The 6,602-nt window shown below is 42.4% G+C and overlaps 2 pseudogenes across 1 annotated transcript; one reads left to right on the plus strand and one right to left on the minus strand.

The window, feature by feature from the left end:
* The first annotated feature begins 1,836 nt into the window (after positions 1-1,836).
* Positions 1,837-2,335, plus strand: LOC104999694 (annotated as a pseudogene).
* A 2,974-nt stretch (positions 2,336-5,309) lies between these two features.
* Positions 5,310-6,596, minus strand: LOC104999695 (annotated as a pseudogene). The gene has a single exon (XR_826645.1). The product of XR_826645.1 is annotated as a transcription initiation protein SPT3 homolog pseudogene (transcript).
* Between the last annotated feature and the right edge of the window lie 6 nt (positions 6,597-6,602).

Genomic DNA, 6,602 nt, shown 5'->3' on the forward strand with positions numbered 1-6,602 from the left:
TGCATTAAGGAACATCTGTAAAGGATAAAATCAGAACACATAAAATTCATTTTCCATTTGTCCTACACCACTGTGAAGTTTGAGATCATCAGGCAAAAACAACCCAACATTCCCCTATCTGATTCAAATCTTCTCTATTACTTTCCATTTCAGTGAGAAAAAAGAAAGGGTAATAATCCTTCCCATCATGCCTTGGATGCCACCTGGCCTGACCTTCTCTGAGAACTTGCTCTTGAAGAATCTTCCCACTACTTACTCCTCACATCACATTCTCTCAAAGGACTCTTCCCTACAGTTTGTAAATACCTGCACATGCCCTCTTCTTAAACAACAACCTTTCTGTATCTTTCCTACCTTTTTGTTCAAGTGCAATCTTATCTGCTTCCTTCCTTTTTCTGCCAAACTTTTCAAAAATAAAATATGCTAGCAAATTCCTATATTCTTCTTTTCATTTACCATAATCCAAAGTATATTCTCATCTGATGTGCTGAAATTGTTCTCCCATAGCCATCAGTGACCTCATAGCCATCAAGCCCACTGGCTTCTTCCCATTTTCAACTTCCCCTGCAGCACTCGATTGTGTTAACAGCCTTCTTGCATAAAAACCTCCACTGGTTCACTATAGACTCTTCTGCTCCCATTCCCACTCTCTCTTCATTGTGGTTCATCTCCTGACACCAACTTCAATATGAACATCTCTTATGGATTAATCCATGGATTTCTTCTCTTCTCTCAAACTGTTTTCTTCTTTGTCAGTTTGATCCAGGCTCATAACTTGAAATACCAGCTGGATGTTGATAATTCCTTTTTATCTATGTAGAGCTCTTATTTTTCTCTCAAGGTCAGCACCACATTTTTAACTGAACTAAATACGTTTCCTCCTTCGTGGGGACACCATACTCCTGAGCCCTAAGCTGAAAACATTTTCACACCCTTAACAACTCACTCTCCCTCGGTTGCCCACATGTAATCAATATTCCTTCTGCCCTCATAACAGCTCTAACATCCATTTCATCCTCCACATTCTCACCACCACTAGCTTACTTTAGACTCTTGGGATTTTTCATTTGGAGCACTGGGGAAGTCTCCAAATTGTCTCTATTTTTTTCCCCTTCACATTCTGTTTAATATGTCATTCCAGAATCTTCTAATGTCCCTAGAAAGCTTTCAGTGACTGCTTATTATAAAAGGAAATCCAAACCCTTATTCTGATCTTTTATTCTCTCCAATTAACTGATATATACTTAGATGTCACACTTTTAACCAATCTTACAAAAAGGCCCCAGCCTTCTTGATTTGGTTTCTGCTTTTGCTTGGACTCAGTGACTTAAGATTCATTACTAGTAAAGTCACTGTTTGGCCTCAGATTAATGATCAAATAGTTTACCTGTTAAAGAAAATAAATTCATGATACCATGATACTTGTTAAAGAACAGTGAGGCAGAATTCATTTAGGGGAATGAATGAATGTCCCTTGTATAGGGACAAGGAGTTTTGCATCAGGGAAGAGAGACTGGACTCAACTCCAAATACAACAGGAAAAAGTGAGGATTAATAGCCAGGAATATAAGGGAGCAGGATGAGGGTCAGGGGATGGGAAATTACTAAGGGGAAGTATGGGGGCAGGGGAATTCTGGCTAAACTAACCTAGCAGGATTCTTGCTAAAGGCAGGCCAGGGTGATCACACATCACTTGGAGAGGGTAGAGAATGGGGAGCTTAAGTGGGGAGTTATTTGATATCAAGGGAGGGGCTTCCCTGGTGGTTCAGAGGTAAAGAATCTGCCTGCAGCCTTGCAGACTCCACCACCCCAGAGCCTTCCATGCTGTCCATGGTCATGGTCAACCCCACGGTCAAGCCCACCATGTTCTTCAACATCGCTGTTAATGGTGAGCCCTTGGGCCTCATCTCTTTCAAGCTGTTTGCAAAGTTCTAAAAACAGCAGAAAATTTTCCTGCTCTGAGCACTGGGGAGAAAGTATTTGGTTATAGAATTTCCTGCCTTCACAGAATAATTCCAGGACTTATGTGCCAGGGAGGTGACTTCACACCCCTAATGGCACTGGTGGCAAGTTCATCTATGGCAAGAAATCTGATGATAAGAATTTCACCCCAAAGCACACAAGTCCTGGCATCTTGTCCATGGCCAACACTGGCCCGAACACAAATGGTTCCCAGTTTTTCATCTGCACTGCCAAGACTGAGTGGTTGGATGGCAAGTATGTGGTGTTTGGCAAGATGAAACAGGGCATGAATATTGTGGAATTTGTGTAGTGCTTTGGGTCCAGTAACAGCAAGACCAACAAGAAGATCATTGCTGACTGTGGACAAATCTAATAAATTTGACTTGTGCTTTACTTAACCTGATGTGAAGAACTGACTCATTTGAAAAGACCCTGATGCTGGGAAAGATCGAAGGTGGGAGAAGAAGGGGACGACAGAGGATGTGATGGTTGGATGGCATCACTGACTCAATGGATGTGAGTTTGAGTAAACTCTGGGAGTTGGTGATGGACAGGGGCCTGGTGTGCTGCAGTCCATGGGGTCGCAAAGAGTCAGACATGACTGAGCGACTGAACTTACTTAACCACAAGACCATTCTTTCTGCAGCCCAGGAAAGGACCCTTCACCTCCATCTGCTAGAAATATCCTATAATCTTTATGCTCTTGCTTTAGTTTTTTGGGTTCCATATTTTCCTTATCCCCTCTTCAACTTTAGTTGGATTTCAAAGTTAAATTTATGATTATGAAATAAAAACTAAACAACAACAAGAAAAGAATCTGCTTGCAATTCAGGAGACACAGATGAGTCAGGCTCAATCCCTAGGTCAGGAAGATCCCCTGGAGGAGGCTATGGCAACCCACTCCAGTATTCTTGACTGGGAAATCCCATGGAGAGAGGAACCTGGTGGGCTACAGTCCATGAGGTCAAAAAGGGCCAGACACGACTGAAGCGACTGAGCATGGCACGGCACATGGATAGCAAAGGTAGGGGATTCTGGCTGCACGGACAGCAGGATTGCTGCTAAAATTAACAAAGCCAAGACAGACATGGAAGCCCAAAGTCAGAGCTTAACTGAGAAGAGCTCAGAAGAGTCTGAGGAGATGATCAAAGGAGATTATCTTTGTCAATCTTAGCTGAGTTCAAATACTAATAACCTTCAAAAATTATCCCCATGTCTCATTTTTTGAAGATCAAGAAATGTTTTCAATGATAGATCTCCCATTGGCACGTTTAATTATTCTTTTCTGCAAGAGAACTGGTTTCTTATCACATAGTCAAGTGCAAAGTTTTGCTCTGTGTCTTTGTCTAGCTGTATCAAATTTGAAATGCATCCTTTTCCTAGTTTTCTAATGAAAAAAATTCTTAACTGATATGAAAAAAAAGTCCCATGAGACATACTTTTGCACTTACAATCACCTAATAACGAATCATTCCTTATTTATTCAGTGATAATATTTTATGATTTATTCTAGGAATTTAGAGATAAAAATCATTGATAACTAAAGTCACCGATAATTGATGCAAACTCATTGGAAAAGACCCCCGATGCTGGGAAAGACTGAAGGCAGGAAGAGAAGGGGGCAACAGCAGATGAGATAGTTGGACGGCATCATCAACTGAATGGACATGAGTCTGAGCAAACTCCAGGAGATAGTGAAGGACAGGGCATTCTGTAGTCCATGGAGTTGCAGAGCTGGACACGAATATAGAGACTGAATGACAACAACAATAATTTTCGTGGGCTAGAAAGCCACCAAAAATATATAAATAATAATTCTCCAAAATATTGGCTAATTCACTAAAGCCACTATTAGATACCATACTAAAATTTAAAACTTTGCAGAGAGCAAATCTGACAAGAAAACAAATCACTCCAAGGAAAATGTTCTCCTTTTCTGCTTGATAACTGACTAAAACGGAGAAAGTGAGTAAACTGAATGATCATCTCCACAGACCAATTTCTCACTGCTACTGCTAAGTCACTTCAGTTGTGTCCGACTCTGTGTCACCCCATAGACAGCAGCCCACCAGGCTCCCCCGTCCCTGGGATTCTCCAGGCAAGAACACTGGAGTGGGTTGCCATTTCCTTCTCCAATGCATGAAAGCGAAAAATGAAAGTGAAGTCGCTCAGTCGTGTCCGACTCTGTGCGACCCAATGGACTGCTGCCTACCAGGCTCCTCCATCCATGAGATTTTCCAGGCAAGAGTACTGGAGTGGGGTGCCATTGCCTTCTCCGAATTTCTCACAGTCTATGTGATAATTCTTTCAGGCTCTCCAGGGTACTTTCAGCTCCACCAGCCCTATCTAGGTCCTCACTTTCTTGGCTCTAAGTCTGAGCCCAGCAATCGTGGGTACCAAGCTGCTTTCTTAGTACAACTCGTTGTCAGTATGATTCAGTTGGGCATGGAGGAAACATACTTTGCCTTCATAACCAAAAGAAGTGGTTCTTTGACTCTAATTCTTAACTCTGAAAAATATTTTACTTCCTAATATTTGTAAACTTTACAAATCACATTAGTATGTTGACCTGAAAAGAAATACTTTACCACCACACTCTTGACAAGCACTGAGGAGTCACCCAGTAAAGGTCTGTCAAGAAAACATTGGACATGGAGCCACAAGACCCAGTGTGACTCTCAGTGCTTATCAGCTCACTGACTAGCATGGCACGTGCCCTCTTTGATTTTCAGTTTCCTCAGGTATAAAACAGAAGTAATTACCCTCAGGTGAGAGAGTTCTCGAGCCAGTGAAAAGTGAGACACTACATGAGACCATCTTTTTGTGAAAACTATAAAGCAATACACAAGTATAAAGTATGTTTTTTATGAGGCCTCAAAAAATCTCACCTATCAAAGCCAAGCTCCTCACATCACATTCACATCTTTGGAAACTCATATTTTTCAGGTTAGAAAAACATTTAGCTCCATGTGTCTCTGTATGAAACTGAAAAGCAAATGCACTTTGATTGACTAATAGCTGTATAACTCTGAAGAAACCTGAGCTAAAATAGGACTTGGGTAATATTAAGGTGAAATTGAACAATATTAGAGGCAAAAAGTTCTGCTAGATTCCAACTTAAGGGGAAAAAATAGGAAATAAAAATACATATTTCTGTCAAAATCCCTAAAGAAGTTGCCTTTATTAGTGTCAGGAGACACACTATAAAACTTACAGACCACTTAAGGACCAGTTATAATCTTCCTGGAGAAGAAGAAAACTTTCAGTTCTTTCTCCACAAATCATCTCTTTTCTCATACAGCAATATCTTTCCTCAAATTTTCTTTTTTTTTTTTTTTTTTGAGGGTAAACTTGTATTTTATTTTGCCCAAGGAGGGGAACAGAAATCACCTTAATATAACATTGCCTTTCCTGTTGTCGCAGTCCCAGTCACATCAGCAGGCCAGAAAAGCCATCCCGTTCCTGCGGTAGGCACTTGTGAATGGGGAAAGGGGGCCAATCTTGTGGCCGTAGCGTCGGATGGCCTCTCTGATGTGGCTGGGCTGGATGGCATCGCTGTGAGCCTCAACACCACAGGCCGCAGTGCTCTTTTTTCTTTTCCTTTGCTTGGTCTTAGCCGAGTCTTGCCCAGCACTCCCATTCCCTAGGGATCCTGATGTGGTCTTCCCCGAGTGCTGTGAGCCTGCTGATGGAGCTGTTGGTGTAGGAGGAGGTGTGTTCTCAGGAGACTCTGGATAGGGCTTCCTGCAAGACCCCTCAGCAGAGTTGTGGTACTGAATGAAGGTGGCAGAGATGGCATGGCTGAAGGGGTCTCCTGCCTTGGTTACCATGTCCTGCCTCACAAGAAGAGCCAGATCCACCAACTGTGCCACAGTTTCATACGCTAAATATGCTAAAATTTCCATAGCAATAACATTGGGCTTTATCTCCATACTACTGCAGTCCAACCAATCTCGAAATTTGGACCCTTTTTTGGAGAAACTTAAGTGTCGACTTTCACAGAATTCTGCATATTGAGCTGAATCCATAACTCGAGTTTGTCTTTCTGCTCTCTCCATTCTTTCTTGTTTAACTTCATCAATTTCATCATCTTCAAACATTGCCAAGAGTTCTCCTTCCAGAAGATCATCCTCGTCAATGCCTTTGACAATCTTTGATTTGTAGTCTCGGAAAAACATGTATTTTAGCAGTCTTCTAAGTTTTTTCTTATCCTTGCGCATCAGAAACAGAAGATCTTCAGCAGAGATTACTCTTGCTCCCCGAAGCTGAGAAACTTCAGCAGCTTGCTGTAACAGATTAATTAACTGTGTGTGCACTACATCTTCTACCAAAACTGCTGTTTCATGAAGAGGCCTCCGAGCATCACCTAAAGAAAACATCATACTCTGCAGTTCTGCAGTGAAACTTATAGACTTCCCTGTGCTTCTTCCACTGCTTGAAGTGGCAGCAGACATGGGGCTGGCTGCAGTATTATTCATCTCTGCTCTAAGAACACTTGTAGACACGGCTGGGCGTCCCGCGTGGAGAATGTGGGGTTAGAGATGGTGCGGTTTCTGCGGCGGCGGCCCGGGACAGGCTTGGAAAAGGGCGGGGTGGGGGGCTGAAAGTGTCGAAAGGGAAAGGGTGGTTCAGCGGGGACG

This window comes from Bison bison, unplaced genomic scaffold (assembly GCF_000754665.1).
Source record: "Bison bison bison isolate TAMUID 2011002044 unplaced genomic scaffold, Bison_UMD1.0 scf7180017864362, whole genome shotgun sequence".
Lineage (NCBI taxonomy): Eukaryota > Metazoa > Chordata > Mammalia > Artiodactyla > Bovidae > Bison > Bison bison.